Source organism: Symphodus melops (genome assembly GCF_947650265.1).
Source record: "Symphodus melops genome assembly, chromosome: 6".
Lineage (NCBI taxonomy): Eukaryota > Metazoa > Chordata > Actinopteri > Labriformes > Labridae > Symphodus > Symphodus melops.
The window spans coordinates 13552660-13570708 of NC_136696.1; the positions used below are offsets into that span (position 1 = coordinate 13552660).

Below are 18049 nucleotides of genomic sequence, written 5' to 3' on the forward strand. Positions count from 1 at the left end.
TATGTGTTAGAGCTTTTAAAGTTGTTTGTTTGTGTGTGAGCAGCCTTACATACACATACACATACACACAGGCCTACACAAACACACACACCTACATGTGTTTTTTGTTAAAATGGCCCCATGTGGTTTCTTATGGCTATCTCTTGGTTTTACCTTTGCTTCAAAAAGTCAGTGCTCACCCCTCATAATCGAGCCTCAGCACAGTAGTGTATATCTCATTTCCGTGTTTGCGTGTAGCCCTAAACTGCAGAGGACAAGAAAAGGGATTTATTATGTGAACCATGTGTGACGGATGACGCAGATGGGAGATATTAGAGCAGCGGGAAACTCCAGGAGTGCAGCTTCATCTGCCAATCACTTAGTCTCCGTCTGATCTCAGACGTGAGATTGACAGTGTGAGATGCTATCAGCTCTGAGACAGCTACTGAGGCTGAAAATGACCATGATAGTAGAGATAGTAAAGGTAGGCATGTTTTAAATTTGGATTAGCTCTATAGGTAACCCTTAAGTCCAGGTGAGCAAATGAATATTCTACGAAACGGTTTTTAACCCAGTGGTGTACATCTTTTCATACCAAGTCATACCAATTTACTCAGTTAGTTGTATGAAATCTAGCTTTTTTAGTATGCCTTTAAAAGGCGTCTTCCTTATCCAGATCTATTGAGTGGGCTTGTGCAGCTGTGCTAAACTAACAGAGCTTCTCCCCATGAGCCTCAGTGGTTTTACAAGTAAATACAACAAACACAGATAGTGCGGCGTGGAGGCAGATGTATTCACAGATTATGGCGGTTATCCTAGCGCAGAGGGCTAACAATGGCCTCATCAGTGTGAGGTGCAGTGCTGCGCTGGGTTCTGTTTGTTTAGCCTTGGGAAGGCTGCCCTGCTACATGTTAACACAGTATTAAATCATGTCATGCCAACAACATTATCATAAAGATGTTGACTCTGGACGGCTGCGTATGGATCATATTCTTTCGAGCGTCAATGTACCATAGATATGTATGTTAACTTTATAAGTCTGCCTGCTTTGTGCAGACATTTCCTCTCCCTGCAGGCATAAAAAGTATTTGAACCTTGTGGAAAAGCAGCTTAGGTAAACAATGCAGGATTTTAGAATGATCTTTTGTTAGAATGGAGTTGGATTAAGCAGATTAAAAGATTTATGTTGTGTTATTGTCACATATGCTGAGCAGCACTTTCTAAAGGGACACACTACCTAAGACCATTAACATTGGGGAATCAAGCAGATCAAATTATCAGGCATTGTAGGTGGCAGCCAAGCTCGCTGAAGAAAACCTCTGCCTATAATTCCCACAGACTCAAGTCTAAGAGTGAATGTTTTTCCTCGGGAGGCACAGCTCCAGGTATGCTAACAACATAAATGCTCTGTAGCCCTGGAGCAGAAAGGCTTTTCCTGTTGCACGTCTGAAAAAGGAAACCTTGGGCTTTTGGATTTCTTCTGACAATACAAATCCTAATAGGCAGATCATCGCCTGGACCACAAATGCCTCTCTCTCTGTTGCAACTTTTTATTTGAGAAGCTTAGACACAATAAGGAGCTTAGCTGTTTTGTAGACACTGGCGGACACAGGGGAGAGAGGTGAGGGAATCCCCCCACACTGTCTCACTATCAGCAGAGCACTCTGATGTTATCTTCGCCTGCTTTCCCTGCTTCTTCTCTGTCATGCCACTCTTTCTCTCTTGTCTCCAAATGAAAACGCAGACCCTCAGTCTCTGATGCTACAGGGAGCGAAGAGCTGCTGATGCTGCAGAAAACGATCAGCACTTTTAAATTTGAAATGCTTCTATGAGATGATAGACTGCCACTGTGGTCCAGGCACCTCCTGCAGCTACAATGACAGTCTGAAAAAAAGCAGCAGGAGCGTATGTGGAGGTTTTACGATCAGGTTTCTGTCTAATACAGCTAAAGACGGCATGGGCTTGATCCAGAGCTGCTATAAGGCTCCTCATGTTCACCATTCTGCTGATGAAATAACACGCTCGGCCTTAGTTATTCTATTTCACAGTCTAAGTTTGCCATTATTGCTGACATTTTGTTTTCCATGGGTTTGATGAAGGCATGGAAAAGAACTAGCGGGGGTGGCAGGGTTTTGGTAAATCAGTTGTCTATCTCATTCTTTCATTCGTAGCAGCAGCTTTAAAGTAACGTATCCCACATAGATATTTTTACGTGTGATCTACAACTACCCCAAATGTGTTCCTTGTTTTCTGTGTGAGGCTCCCAAAGCATCAATAAAATGTGCTTGAGAAGGAGCAATTTGAAGTGGTTTGATGTGCTGTAACTCAGCAGAGCGCTCTGTGATTTGACTTCATTTTCTCCTTTGGTTTGTCTTTATCACTTTCCCCCCTTCTTTCTCACTCCTCTTTTACAACAGCAAGCTCTTACTCAGTGCTCTTTGTTCTGACTCCATCATTAAATTGCATTACCCTAAAACATCTTCAATCAAATGCACAAAGGGCTTGTGTAGAGTCCCGAATATAGCACAGCTGTCATTCAGAAGCTGAAGATTTTTTTTTTTTACCTTTCCTATGATTTATCTTGAGTTCTGATTTTCAGATAAATTCCCTCAGGCTGTGATGGAGGGCATTTAAAACTTTCAACAGAGCAGCTCTATGTTACATATTATTCAATATCTAACACAGAGCTTTAAGTCATGGCAGACTTTGAGTGAGTTTTAATGAAAGATTTCCGGCTTGCTCCTTGCCAGACCTTTTAACACGCAATATCACCCACTCCTTGAAAGCAAATTCCATCAAATTAGGGACAACGGAAAAGCAGCAATGCTAAAATACGGAATATTTTCAATAGGATCAGGAGCATTTCAAGGAAAGTAACAGGAGCTCTAGACCCCGGCATGGGTCAGGGAGAGTAGGACCAGTAAAACTCAGAGAGCCATGTCCCCTTTCTCACTTCACCAGTTCAGGGCCAGAGATGAAGTGATCGACATGGTCTGGGAAGTGTGTGTGTAAGTGCACATGTGTGCGCGCTTGTGGGTGCGCCTGTGTGTGTGTGTGTGTGTGTGGGAGAGCGGAGGAAAAAGTCATACTTTGGTTTTAATCCAAGAACAGGAAAACGCTGAAGTAAGCTCACCAGCCACTTCTCAGACCCCTGGACACTGCACTGGCCTAATTTTTCCCAATACCGTAGTGTGATTTATTCTTTTAATGCCCCTTTTAACAGTGTGGGTATGTGTGTGAAAGTCAGCGCCAGTCTAATGTGGGAGTTTTGGTAAGGGAAAAGGTCATATGAGGAGAACTGTTCTGACGAGGTAATGATATATCACGCTTGTTTTCCTGAAGCGGATGTGTGTTTTCTGACAGCATGTTTTTTTCTCCCAATGCCTGATTTTTGTCAGGAGCTTCACTGTGCACAGACAGAAGAGAACATCCCCCAAAGGCAGAGGAAGGAGTTTGCTCTGTCCAATGATGTCACTGTTTGGAGAGGATGAGTGTATCAGTGGTGGTGGTGGTGGTGGTGGGGGGGGATGAGTCTAACAGAGGGGAAGAGGAGGGTATGTGTGGGGGAGGTAACACCAGATCCCCCACGGAGATGCTAAACTCCATTACACACTGAAAGAGAGGGAAGAGGACTCTTTACAAGGATGAAGAAAAATGTTCCACTTTTAATCTGGGTGCAATCTAAAAATAACTCTCCCCTCTATGTCTACTGCCCACTGGGGCAGGTTTGTTCAAGAGTCTGTCTCCACATAGAGGGAGTCAAAGTGCTGCAGAGGACTAAACAAAAAGGAAGCAGAAAGGGATTTCGATGGAAAATGGAACACAAGTGGGAGGGCAACTATAGAGAAAGAGCAACTGAAGGAAGTGTGGTGGGACAGATGTGGTACAGATGAAGCTTTAAGAGTGTGAGAATGAGTTCATTATGCTTTCTAAGTGGAGAGACTACACTGTCAACTGTTCCCTCTCACCATGTCACTCAGCCTGCTCAATGTGATGGCATTACGCACCTATTTGGCCCCAAAGCTTTTTGTGAGTCTTGGTGCAGCAATAAATGCACGTAGTGCCGACAGTGGTGGAATAACAGACGAGCTTTTACAGGTCTTGGTGGCACGGCCCTTCTCTGAAAGGTTCACCAAACAAGTAGTGGATCACACACACACACGCACACACACACACACACACACACACACACACACACACACACACACACACACACAGACACTACATACTGAGCCATTCTTCAGATACTTCCATGCTTTCCAGTCTCAGCCTCTGACTCACAACTCGCTACTGTAGGAGTTCAGCCAGTCGCCCAGACTGATGTGTCATCCTCATCTCTGTTACTGTTACCTTGTTCTTTTAACCAAACTTCCAGGAAAGTGAATGGAACAGGTGAGTGTTGGTTTGTTTTGAATAGAGGCAGGGATTTCGGCGTAAGAGCCAAAGACCTTTGAGAAGACAGAGAGGGTAAATGGTTCTAAAAATACTAGACACTGTCTTCAGGGCCTTTTGATCCTCCCATGGAAACTTAACACAGTATTTGGTCTTATTCTATAACAACCCTCTGCCCAGAGAGGGAGACTCCTGTAGACTACACACACCCATGGTTTTGTCTTTCTGAACCCTTTGGAGCAGATCTGGCAGAGTTTGTACCAGGTGGATTCACTGTGGTGAATCTACTGTACCTTCCACCTCCCAAATGCTCTACATTTAAAACCTAAACCTCAGTTTATATAATTGTAATACACCAGCTTTAGCAGGGGCTAGTTAAGACATCCTGTCACTCTGACTGTAGCTGCTCTCTTTTTTATATACATTCTCCCTCACACACATACACACACACAGACACACACACACACACACACACACTGTAACTGTCAGCAGTTATCTATTATCGAAATATTCACTGGAAATACACTTCCAGTGAATTTCGGGACAAGGGTTGAGCTTCCAAGTTATCACCGCAGTTTAACATGCCCAGAGACTGACCTCTCTGAAGTCTCATACCGTATCAGGGGTGCATGATGTCATTTCCCACCCCTTAAACAGGGGCCCTAACCCCTACCAGCACTGTTTTTTTTCTTTTGTTGAACAATGGAAAATCAGCTGTGCGTCTGTGCAAAGATTACATCACTTACCTTATTCAAGCCTCCACGAGCTGGAGTGGCAGCAGAAAGAAACATAATAGCAAGAAAGTAGGTAACCCCCTTACCAACCAAACACCATTCATAAATTCCTCAGACAGTAGCCACAACACCTGAAGATGTGTGTGTATCTGACTCTGTAGTCATGTACACTCAACCTCTTGGATAAGGAGCAGCAGTCTTAGCCACATGCCGCTGTCAATGCTTGTTTTTTAGGGGTCTTTGTACTTTTCATTTCAGGATAGTTCAAAATCGTCTACGGTGGACGATTGTGCATTCACATGTACATTTTATCAGAATTAGGTGTGAGTGTTGCTTGAATCTTTATACTTGTAAATCCAGTCTTCTTTTTCTCTGTAAAAAAATCAAATGAAATAGAAAACAGCACATACAGTAGATCTGAATCATTAAGCATTGGGTGTTGGAGAGAAAAAATATGGTAGTCCACATATAAGAAGCTGTTCCAAATCACATTTAATGAAGTTTATAACCACATGAGACATTTTGGGCCCCAGACCTTCATCAGACATGACTTGTCTGATGAATCCATCCATCCATCATTCAAGTCATGTTTGTGTCCTCTTCTGCGGCCACAGCAGCAACAAACCCGGTATTGACTTGTGAAAGTGAAGTGATTTGAAAAGAGTACTCACAGATGTTTATTCTTCGGACAGACACCTAGAGTATCTAACTCATCATTCATTGTTATCCAGAGAAAAACAGTGATGTTTTTGTTTGAATTATTACAAGAGTTGACCCAGCAGTAGAGTTTGTTACATATTCAAAAAGCCTTCATGTACTAAAACGTTACCATGTAAGTTGCACAAAAAAAAGTACGGCATTTCTTTAATGTGAAAGATGCATATGTATCTTGAGCGTGTGTTTTTGCATTTGTAAGACACTGGGGTGGTTTTGGATCTTTCAATTGACTTTGGTTAAGATGAGTCAGTGAGGACAATTCTTGTAAGCAATATAAGGCCTTCCCAATATATATATCTAAAATACATCAGACATAGTTCGTCCTCATTGAGTGAAAACAGTGCAGGATCAAAGAAAAGCAAAGGTCATTTTAAATGTGAACAGTTCTTGTTTATTTTCTGTGTATGCAAATATTTATACATTTCCTAAATTATGGCTCCTATTTCTGACTAAATCTTTGACCAAGATCAGGGTGTGTTTGGTGACCAATGGTCCTCACAGAGTCCCTAAAGACTCAATAAACCTAGATTAATGGCCTTCCTGCTGCCCCAGCGATGCAGGCTGTGCCAACACAAATGGTCGGGCACGCGATGCTGGCATAACAAATTGAAGCCAGGGCAAAAGGGCAGACGAGAGACCACAGCCTAGACGAGTTGTGTTTCTAGTGGATGACAGCAGCATTTGGACTAAACTGCTAAGGTGAGGGGTCAAAGGCAAAGGGGTTACAGACCCTATAGCTTGTCTCTGAACCTCAGCCTTCTAAATGACCGAGACAGAGCTTCCGATCCCAACAGCTCGGCCAAATGGTTTATTCATCAGAGCCATTCATGGGTGCAACTCTAGTCCATTTCGTGTGTATAAAAGTTGACATAAATTACAGCGTGCTATCCTTACCTCCGCTTTGCAAATGGTGATGTTTTCATCAGATTGATATGCATGAAAGCAAAGGGAGCTGGCAAGCTGTGCAGAAACATTCACAGTCATTTAATTTTTTTATATTTTGGCTTCCAAGTTATTCACTACTGTCATTTGAAAAAAACGAAGCAAAACTGAACATAAACCATGAATAGCTGCAGTTCCTAGTTCAAACTAAGTCTTTGTTTCATGTCTACATACCTCTGCTCTGGATTTATGGATAATATAATTTCCGATTCTAGAAACCATGATCTTGCTGAACCCTCACAGTTTCTTAGTATTTAGTGTCATATACTGTGTACTGTCTGGTGGAAGTGCTGGCCATGATCAACGCATCAATTCAGTGTGTTAAATGTTTTTGAAATGGTGTTTTTTTTATGACAGTTTAATATAGCATCACATACTTTAAGTTTTACTCCTGCTGTTTGGAGTCAATTGGCTCAAAAAAGAAAGGCGATGCCTGGAAATCTTAAATCATTCTGTGATAGATTCTCCTGTTATGCATGTGCATGGAGCATAATATCCACAAAGACACATACTTGTGGGCACGAGAGCCTGCATGCGTTTGAAGGTCAAGAGGGAATTGTTGCTGGTTATTTATGCAGACAGTGTGAGGAAGCAGAGTGACTGTGGGAAACTGAGTCTCAAACACTCTGGGTTTCTTGTCTCAGTCACCGATGGGTAAAGTGTTTGAGCAGATCTAGATTTGCAGCAGCTGTAAAAATAAGAAGGAGAGGGAACGTATGATTCATGAGATGGAGAAAAGGATTACTCTAGCTTGAATATTCTGTTTTACAGCATGCAGAGGACCCAATTGTTGTGCCCAAGTCAAGCCTCATCAACCAAGTTGCACAGAGACTGCAATTTTCAGTATGACATGCTGTTGGATCCATGCTTAAAGTTCCAGTGTTTTTTTTTAATTGTAAATAATGTTCTTGGATGGTTTTTGCTGTTTTAAAAAAGTATCCATAAGATTCCTTAATCTTCAGCCTGTAGGCTTCTGTACCAAGTCATAGCTGCTTTCTGAAGCACTTTAGTATTTTTTCTCTTTGCCCCCTTGTGTACCATCACCTGCCGTACATGGAATAATCCTGCTCATTCATCCGATACACTCTAAGAAAAGTTGACATATCACAGCAAGGGGAAAATTTTGTTATCTTTTTCAATTTTACATACATACTCTATTAAGTGCTCCAGAACTGGTATATTTTCCATAAGACATACGTTGAGAAAAAATGTTCTAAAGTACACAGTATTCTCTTGGCTGCTCTTTAGCTTGGCCCAGCTGTCTGCCTCACAAGCAGGCATGCAAAGCCAGAGAGGCTGGGCATGGGAAAAGCACAGAAGCCACTTTCTCTACCTGAGCCTCCAGCAATGGTCTCCCGTGAGCCAGAGCAAGTCTGAGGGGAACAACGTGAGCTCTGCCAGGGGCCTTGGTTTGTTCCTCAGCCTCGAGTTAGCCCCTTACCTGCAGTATAATTAGGCCTCCTGTTTAACATGGCAAAGGTGTAATTTACAGTGGTCTGGGTCCACTGAGTGTGTTGATCAACCAAAGATTAGTCTTGGATTTGCTTTGGTTCCATTAAATACCCTTTAGTGATTCATCAGTTTAGCAATGATCATTACTAAAACTGATGAAGCACTGATGGTCAGGCTGTAGTGGTTCTGTCTTTAAAAAAGTGCTGAATATGTACCTTTTCATCTATTTAAGTGTAGACTGGGCCACTTTGGACCTAGTAGAAGATGGTCCTGGTTGAATTAGAGGCTGTGCTCTTTGCACTGCTCAAACTCTGCAGTGATCCTGCTGAATCAGTGAATATGTTGTTTCACTAGTTCTGTCCTGTTCAGTATGGATGAGATCAATACTAGTGTTGTTAGGTGTTGGGACAGCAATGACTGGATCAGTGCTGGTGCTGTTCCAGCCATCATGGGTCAGTGCTACACACTCCGCGGTCAAAGCTGTGGCTTTATGAATGGCTTCTTGCAGTGGCCTTACAGAGCGTCATTCTTCTCACCCTCATCTGAGGCTGACATCCGAGGGGGAAGCCCAGGGAGCCGGCAGCCGGCTAAATGTTTTTCTATCCCCCTGGTAGGAATGGACGTATCGGGTGCTGTTTTAATGCGTTTAAAGTAGAAAAACAAGGCAGTGTCCAATGACCCAAGGTAGATACGACAAGGACAGTAGTGAAAACAGTCTGTGGCTAAGGCCGTTTGCCCTCCCCTCATAGTGTATAGGGAGTTGAGCAAAAACATCCAGTCAAGAGACAGACTCATCATTAATGCTTTGGGTTTGTTTGTGTTAAGAGTTATTTGCCCACTTTGCCATTTCCCCAAGAATCTTAAATACCCCTGCCCCCTTGGTCCTCATAGGGTGCCTGCTTAAATGGTCAGACACAGTGGGAGTCTGCTATCCCAAGCTCCTATCCTCCCCACTGTTCCCAAGTCTAGATGGGACAAAGTGAGCATTCCAGGAATAGCAACACGACTCCAACACCCAGACTCACCTGCACCCCTCCCCCACTCACACAGATTCATACATACCCTGCATATCTTCTACTCATGCACCTCTTACTGTGAGGGGTCCCATTTACTGAAAGTTCTTTGACAGTAAAAGTCACCCTTGAAGCATCTATTGGAACCTTGGTTGAAGTTATTAATTTATCTTTGACCCTTACGCCTCTATTGGTACAAGATGCCAGATCTGCTTCTGTACCAGACAAACCAGCACCATTCACTGTATCAGTCTGGATGCAGCATTGACACAGCTTGTCTTAAGCCATACTCAATCGAGGCAATGAGCGTCCAATTCCTCAGGGAGGAGGGTATTTGTGAAATTTTAAATAAAACCATCCTGAAGCTGGAAGGAGAGATGCAGGGAGGAGCATTGGGGAGAGGATGAATGGGGTCCTGTGCTCAGCCCCCGGTTGGACTGAACCCCTCTGTTTGTGCTTTTTTCGGCCTTGGCACACAGGGCTGCCTGTGCCGAGTGGGTCGGAAGCAGGAAGTGGTTGTGTAAGGCGATCTGTAGATGCAGCACAGAGCTGCTTTTTAGCAGCAGACCCCTTGGTCTCTTTCTGCACAGCGACACATCAGGTAGTCCTCCGACTGCAGGGATAGCAGGACACAGGCCAGAACCACTTGGAACCTAAAGGCAGCGACAGGGGAGAGATGAGACTACAAGATAGAATAGGGGACAGACAGAAAAATGGAATATATGGCTTCAGTCTGAGTTTCTCCACTCATTGATCAGATGTTTAGCTGAGTGATGCAGTTCTCCTATTGCAAAGCAAGGAATAATGAAAATGACGTGGTCTCTTACATGAAATCAAAGATGGAAGATTAAGATACAGGTGCACAGCAGGTTGGATTTTTCACAACACATTATGTAGAAACCTGTTTAACACTATCTGCAGCAGAAAAAGTGCTGTTTAATGTCCTGGATCTGAAGCAATATTGCAGGAGAGAGAGAGGGAGCGGAAATCCGTCTCCTCTCTGCTTGACTTCCTTTCCTATTCCTTGTTTCGCCCCTCCTTTTTACTATCCATCCTCTGAATTGAAGCTTGTTCTTTTAAGCAAATAGCTCTGACGTCTAATTTCATATCCCTTAACTTGCCACAGTCTTCTTCCCCCCTGCCTGGTATTTGCAGACAGTTTTCGCAGCTGCAAATAAAAGAGCCTCTCTCACAAAGGTGGCTTATTGACAAAACAGTCTAAACACTGAGCAGGAATTCAAAGCACTTTAACTTGTCCATCAGTTTTCTCATTTTGCCTAAATTGTCTCAGCTTTTTTCAACCCATTACCATGATGCGGTTTTAAGAAGAATGTATCTCCTTGACTGCTGCATTGCTGAATAAACAAACACAGTAAAAGGATAAAGTAAAGATCCTGATGAAATGTCACTAAATGACAGCTCAACTTGGCTTTACTTGGTATGAATGAGGCTTTGTTTGAACAAGATTCATTGTTATTGTTTCCAAGGTGCAACTAAGCTGCTGAAGTGGACCAAAGTGCTTGAGCCCAAAAACAGCAATAATTATTTAATCCTGTTTGTTTGGGCAGGGCACTTTTTGTGTCTGAGTGCCCATAAATGCCAGAGTGAGAACTTTAACAGTGCAGTGTCTGTTCTTGAAAATCGGTTTGTGGTTTGTATCATTGTAGAATAGATTAAAGTGTGATGAACTTACCCAGTCAAGCCGTTGTCCCTGTTAAAATCGTTTAGCTGCACTGAGCTATTTAAGGTTTGGCCAAGCGAGGGAGAAGTTTGAGAAGCTCGAAACAACAAAGAGGAGCTCACTGTCCCACCATGATGCGAATAAAACTAAACAGAGGAAAAACATGCTGCGCTGTCACCAATGCCCTGCTGTTTTGTGACTTTATGTATTTTTGAATACGACGTCATGTGTTGACATGGGCTACTTAGGAAAGCCTGAGTCCTAATTAGGTCACTTGAACATTTCCTTGGACTATTTAAAGGGAGGCAGGCTAGGTGAAATTGAAAAATGCTACTGACTCACACACAATGTGCCTGGAATCCCCTCTTCAGCTTTGGCCAGGTGACAAAAGATTTCGTCTTTGATGCAAATTGGACTAAAATGAACATTAAATGAGGAATAATATCATACATGCCCTTTCCACTGTTCAATCAGCACACTTAAAGGAATATTATTGGTCCAAAAGTAAGACGACTCTGATTAAAAGGCAACCTTCCCTTTTCAAAACTAATTTTAGATTTATAAAAAGATTTATTGGCATATTGGTTTTTTAGAAAACAAATTGATTTGGGAATAATGTTTACACAAATTCATTAATCAAACACAAAAGGCTGTGACACCTCAAAAGCACTTTGAACACCACGTATAAGATTTCCTCTGACTGTTGGTCATGGCCTCAGTCATCAGCAGTGCACTCCCTAAATGTGACAGGTCTAATGTTGTGGATATATAGGCATCTAAGTCTAGTCCCCAAATATAAGACGATCCCATTTTTTGGTGTGTCATGGAAAAAAACCTTGTCTTTAATTTGGACCAATATAGTACTCCATTTTGCCCAAGAACACTGACCTTCAAATAACTCCTGCACATTATCCCATAATTTAAATGAGCTGTGTTGCTTCTGGCATGAAGCTGTGACTGCCTTTCATGCACTTCATCCACTTAGGTTCATCCTAAACTTTCTTCAAATGTTTTTGTATTACCCCCGCCCCGTGCTGAAACCCACCTGCCCCTCTGTCCCGTGACCTAATGCCAAATTTAAGAGTCTGAAAGAAAAAAAAAGACAGAAAGAAAGAACAACAGGAAGAAATGTAGTAGAGAAGCAGTAAGTTGCATGTGGTTCGAAGTAAAGATGTTGAAGGGATAAGTCTACTGATGATGACTTTCAGTCCCTATTCTTTTCTACAGACCACTGGCTTGGTATTATTTACGACCTGTTTCTAAATCACACATAACCTGGTGTCAAGTTTTTATAAAATGAATCACAGCCTTTCACGTTGATTTAACGTCTGTGTGCCAGTCTGTTACATTTGACTCAATCACTTTTATTCATCCACTGGTGTTTAGAAAGTAACTTTATACCTGCTGCTCTATAAAATACTGTCTAACAAACTCAACAATGTATACTGGAATCATACATGAAAGCACTTGCACACTTAAGTACTGCACACCCACAGTCAAGAGACATATATACAATTATACCCAATTGAGTGTTCACATCTACTCACACGCACTCAGTGCATTCATGTAAAACCTGAAACACTCTCCTTTTCCTAATTGCAAACATGAACTTAGACCAAAGGTTCATTCACAAATAGTGCTTTTGTGTTTGCGTGCGCTGCACTCACACAGAAGAACTGTATTTCATGAGAATTAGCTTGTTTCATTTGGCATTGCTATGTGGTGCATTTATACACCTTACTTACACAAGGTTTAAGGAAAACCCCTTTCACAGTCACATGTTGGAACTTGACTCTGTCCTCTTGTCTGACGATATAGACAGTACGAAAAAGTCAGTCCAGGTCTTACAGAGGTCTTACGTGACGGTGAAAGGTGGCGAGTTTGGCCCGCAGGTATTCACAACCTTTACTGACATTGTCGGATGGAAATCTCCCACTCTCCTCTCAGATTCACTTTTTGAACTAATTCTTCCCAAATGTCACTTAAAATGGCAAAGAGCCTATATTATTTCTCTTCAAAGTTTGTCATAAAAAGCATTTAGCAGAGTGTGAAGGCTGATGGGCCATTGGGCTCTCAGAATTGCACATGTGCAAAAGAGAAACATATTGAACCGGGATGTCACTTCTAGTTTAACAAGACTAAACATAATTTGGTCTATACTGTACTTGTAACTAATTTATTTCACAAGAACACATGAAATGCTTTCAATTCCAGATGTTGGTGGGTTTGTATTTTCTTCTTTTGCAGAGGAATATAGAATTTCCAGGCTGCTCAAATCATTAGCCCTTAATCTGAAGAACCAGCTTCATGCCACCTGTAAAATCCATTATCAATCTCATTTGACACTGGACCTTAGTTATTCCGGACAAATAGGAGCATTTGTTCTGCTTTGTTGTTTTGTTTTTCATTTTTCATGAGAATAAAAAATGTGAAAACATGTGGGGCTAGTGACAATGGACACAGTTGTTTTGTACAGCCCTGCCTGCCTGCACATGCTTTTCTTAGGTGAGTTTGCTCATTGATTAATGGGAGGAATGGTGATGGGTCACGTAGACTGGGCTAAGCCCCCTGAGGCCACTAACACTTAGGTTGTAACTCTGCTTCTGCAGGCTCAGTATCCTCTGTGAACTCACCTATGTGGTAGTGTGTCGTCTCACTGCCTCTGGCTTCTTGAGGTAGAGGATATGTGAATGTTAATGGAGCTAAACATGCAGTTCCTGTAGAAATGAAAAGCTTCCCCTGTAATATGCTCCCAAAGCAGTAAACCATCAATGGCAGCCTGTTGAGGAATGCTTAAAGTAACTATTGAATAACTGGAAAAGTGTTGAACTGCAAAAAGAAAAAGAAAAAATGCAATTAAACTTTTTCATTGTATATATAAAGTATGTGTGTGTGTTTTGTAGCAAAATTGATGACAGAAACAATGAAGCAGAATTTCACCCTTCACCTCTTGTTTACATGTGTGGGGGGTCTGTCCACCACATCAAAATTCTATATTTCCACCAGCTTAAAATGGCACTCCTGCAATTCACCTTTGTTTAACTACTGAAACTTCAGGATGCCTCCTAAGTAGTGCGGTTTGGAAAGATAATATTAATCAAGTTCCTCTTACCTTCGTATTATCTTTATATTCGTAGCCAGAAAGTGTGTTTCAATCAGAGGCAGTCTTTCCAGTGTGTGCATAAACCACATCTTGGTTGAGTCTTGGAACATTGAAAGTGGGATTAGCCTCAGACATGGAAACAGCTATGGATTTGGGGTCACAGAGGGCTATCATTAATTAATACATGTCCCATTCCATCTATCTCTCTCTCTCTCTTCTTTTTTTTTTTTTTTTACATTTAATAAATCTTTGCTGATTTTGAAAGGCTACCAGATACGTTGGCCGAGGCAGAAGAAGGGACAAGCAAATATTGACATGCTGAAAAAAGGAATGCAGGGGGAATAAAACCCCAAAGTCAGATTTTGTCCATTAAGGATCAGGTTATCATGGTTATGAGTAGGACTCAGGAAAATTTCATCTAGCTTGCCCTTTTCAGTAATATCCTGTAATACTCAGTCATTATTCAATCTATTACACTTAAGCTCATTTTTTAGAAAAGCCACACAGGTAATGTTCAGTTGACCCAGCAAAACAAGGGAAATTGTGCTAAAGAGGAAAAAATAACCTTTAAACACCTTCAAACTGAGATTCCATCATGTTTGTGGAATGCAGTGGTAAGCAATATGGAAACAGACTGAGTCCAGAATCCAGTGGTTAGAAAATAAATAAATAAAAATAAAACCTCGTCTGAGAAAGAGGAAAAACTTGGGAGGGGGTATGGGTAGCCTCTGGAATTACACACCAAAACCTCCTTCTACACACACACACACACACACACACACACACACACACAAACGCATTCATGCACAGAGACACATTCTGAGACACTCAGACACACACCACACACATACACTCCTTCCATCATCCCCACTGTGCAGCTAACCACATTGGGTAAAGGGCGGGGTTAGGGGGTTGGTGGAGGTAGGAAGGCACGACTATAACAAGCCTCTTTCAGTACTATGCTCAGTGTTTCATTTGAAGCGCTCAAAATTTTCTCCTGCATCTTTCAATGTCTCCTTAGGCTTTTCACAAAACATTTATTTGTATAAAAGAAGGTAATTGAATCATTAATCTTTCTCTGTAAATCATAAAATTTAACTTGTAAACCACAGAATGGCCACTACTGTTCACACTTCCACATTTAGAGCTGTGTTGTTATTACTCTTATTACTGTGTGGTGAAGTTGTGAAAGCATGCAAGGCCCTCCTCACATTACAAACATATCTCTCCTCCTAGTGTGCTTTTGAATGGAAGCAACAATCTTAAAGGCAAATTGCTTGCATAATGGATGTTTCCAAAAATACAGAAGAGTAGCAGGCACGCTGACCGAGGTTTGGCGGCACGCCTCAGCATGGGACTGGGCCAGCCGTTCTCACTACATTCCCTCTGCTGGACCGGTCATGCCGGGAGAGGTGTGAGAAGAGCAGTCAGACTGCTTTTTGTCTGCCACCTAATCCTCCCCCTGCATCCCTCTTATTACACAGCCCACTGGTCTACCGAATATTACCCCTTCAGGTCTTGACACCAATCCTTCTTTGTGATTTACTCACTCTTTAATGGCCTTCCCTGCTACTCTTATTCAGAGTATATTTCCTCCCGTCTTCACCTCTCCACCACCTCTGATCTCATCTCTCCTCATCTTTGTCTGTCTTCTTTGGGACACTGTTTGGTGATATTTCAGGGGAAAAGCATCTGGAAAAACTGAACAAGTTGGGAAGATTCTCCTAATGCCAGTTAATGATTGCCATTATTATAAAGGGCGCCATTGTTTGTAGAAATGGATTGCTCGGCCTGCTGCTGCCCCTTCCCTTGGCTCCATCAATGCGTTGCATCTCTGGAGAGTCATTGTTCGAGATCTGACAAGTGTTACGATTGCCCACCCTTGCTAAAGTCTGCTTTTACCATTTCTTTTAGCCACCTTTGGGTGCTATCCTGTTACAGAGCACACATCAACAAATGCTGTATGTTGAAAAGCTCAGAAGCAAAAGATGCTGAGTCTGTAGTCTTTCAAGTTAACTGACTTTGGTATGAGTCCTACTCAGGGTTCTTGCCTTTTGGAAAACAGAACTTGCAGAAGCTTAAGACATGTGTAACGAGTGGATGCAGATTTTCACTGGGCTTCAGGCATATTTTCACTCAAACCAACACCACATACATCCTGCATGAAATGACAGGAGAAAAAAAAAGACTTTCAGGAAATTGAGTTTCATTCAAGCACCTTTCTTCACTTTCCCTACTGAGAGAAACCAACACTTGTAAATAATGAACAACTCTAGTTTCATTCAGTTTTGGTCTAGTTAGGTAGTCACACACAGTAAAACACACGTGCACCTACACCACAAACACACTATTTCTTCAACACTCAGCAGTCTCAGGAATCAGGGTGGTGTTGTGGCGATGCTATATGGGGCGCCACTGCTTTAGACACTTGGTGACATGACAGGAGGCTCAAAGTACACACACACGCACACACACACACACACACACACACACACACATTGCCTTAATTGACTTATAAAACTCCACTATAACACACTTTTATAGAACAAAATATAGACCAGTCACACAAGATTTGATATCTACTTGTGCCCAGCTTGCAATTCTGTCACCACCACACTGACTTTAAGTGCATTCGAGGAGCAATTTATTCTTTGAAAGATAAAACCAAAAAAGTGAAAACAAAAGATGCCACCAAATTTATGGACAATTGATATTCATAAAATCTGTGTGTTGTTATTCTGGCTTATGTGATGGTTGGTGCAAAGGAAGAGTTATTGAGCTGCTCAGGACTGAAGGGGAAGTGGACAAGGCATTTGTTAGGATATAAATGAACCCTTACTCTTTGTAAACTGACAGCTGAGGCTTTGGTGCTACTTCTGTAAGGCCCCTGTGATCCTCATACTTCTTTTTTAGTTGCTGGAGGCATTCATCCTCAGCCTCATACCTCAACGGCCAGTCTGAGCAAATACAACTGGGTCTATGATGTATGATTGTGACTGTTGACTCTGGGAAGATGGATCAAGCCCTTCCTGGTGGAGACGCTGGCAGGGCCACTCACACCAGATTCCCCAACTGGTGGCAGAGGTAGCTGCAGACACTCCGGCTTTCAGGTTTTCTGGAGCTGTTGAGGGGATGTGATTTTTCACAACCAGGCCTGAAATCAGCCAGGTCTCTGTCTTGAGCCTCCCTCCCATCCTGTTAAATACCTCTGAGAGGTTTACTAGAGGATGAGACCAGAAAACACAAGATAGATAGTCATCCCTATAGTTAAACGTGAAGGGTCTTATATTCACGGGAATATCAATATTCCATTTGTCACTTGGAATCTTGACAAATTTTTTACTGGTTTGTTGATGTATACTTAGCCCTCAAGATGCAATGCCACATGCCAGTCAATCCTAGCTCTCTCCCTGTGCCTGTGAGAATGCCCTGAGTCTGTACACTGAATAAATGTACCCTCTTGGGCTGCATGTCATCAGCAGGGACACATAATGCATCCTCACTCCTCTCCTTTGAGGTTAAAAGCTGTGATTTATCCTGTGAAGCTGACAGCAACTTGCAGATTTCTGACTTACACAGGGCATAACAACATTGAATTTGCCAGAAAATGATATTGTAAAGTAATATAATATGTCATACTCAATCTAATTACAGCTTCATCCATTATGACCTCAAAATCAAAAGAAGCGTGCCAAGTAGGGCAAAAAAAATGCCAAAGAAAAGGCAGTAAGAGTGTGCCCATAGTTCTCACTGTCTATTAGCGCACTGACTAATCCCTGCTATTCCTCCATGATCCAAACCTGTAGCTCCATGTAGCAAAAGAACACTGTGGCATTGTGTCCCTGCTCTTAAAAAGTCTGTGATTCATTTACTGGCTGTGCCTTTTGGATCAACGAACTATATTTGTCTCAGTCTTCATAGTTTTGAAGCCTCAAGAAAACTGGTTCCTTTTGGGGCTGTTTTAGTGCAGGATTTTGACTGTGAGACTTGTTCTTTTCAGTTGTCAGTTGTTTTAAAGTGTAATGCAATGCAACGA

General features: G+C 42.2%; 1 protein-coding gene across 2 annotated transcripts in view; it reads left to right on the plus strand.

Annotated features, from left to right (window-relative positions):
* The window catches only part of znf469 (zinc finger protein 469), a 185229-nt gene that overhangs the window by 153084 nt on the left and 14096 nt on the right, over positions 1–18049 (plus strand). The gene's annotated exons all lie outside the window — the stretch shown is intronic.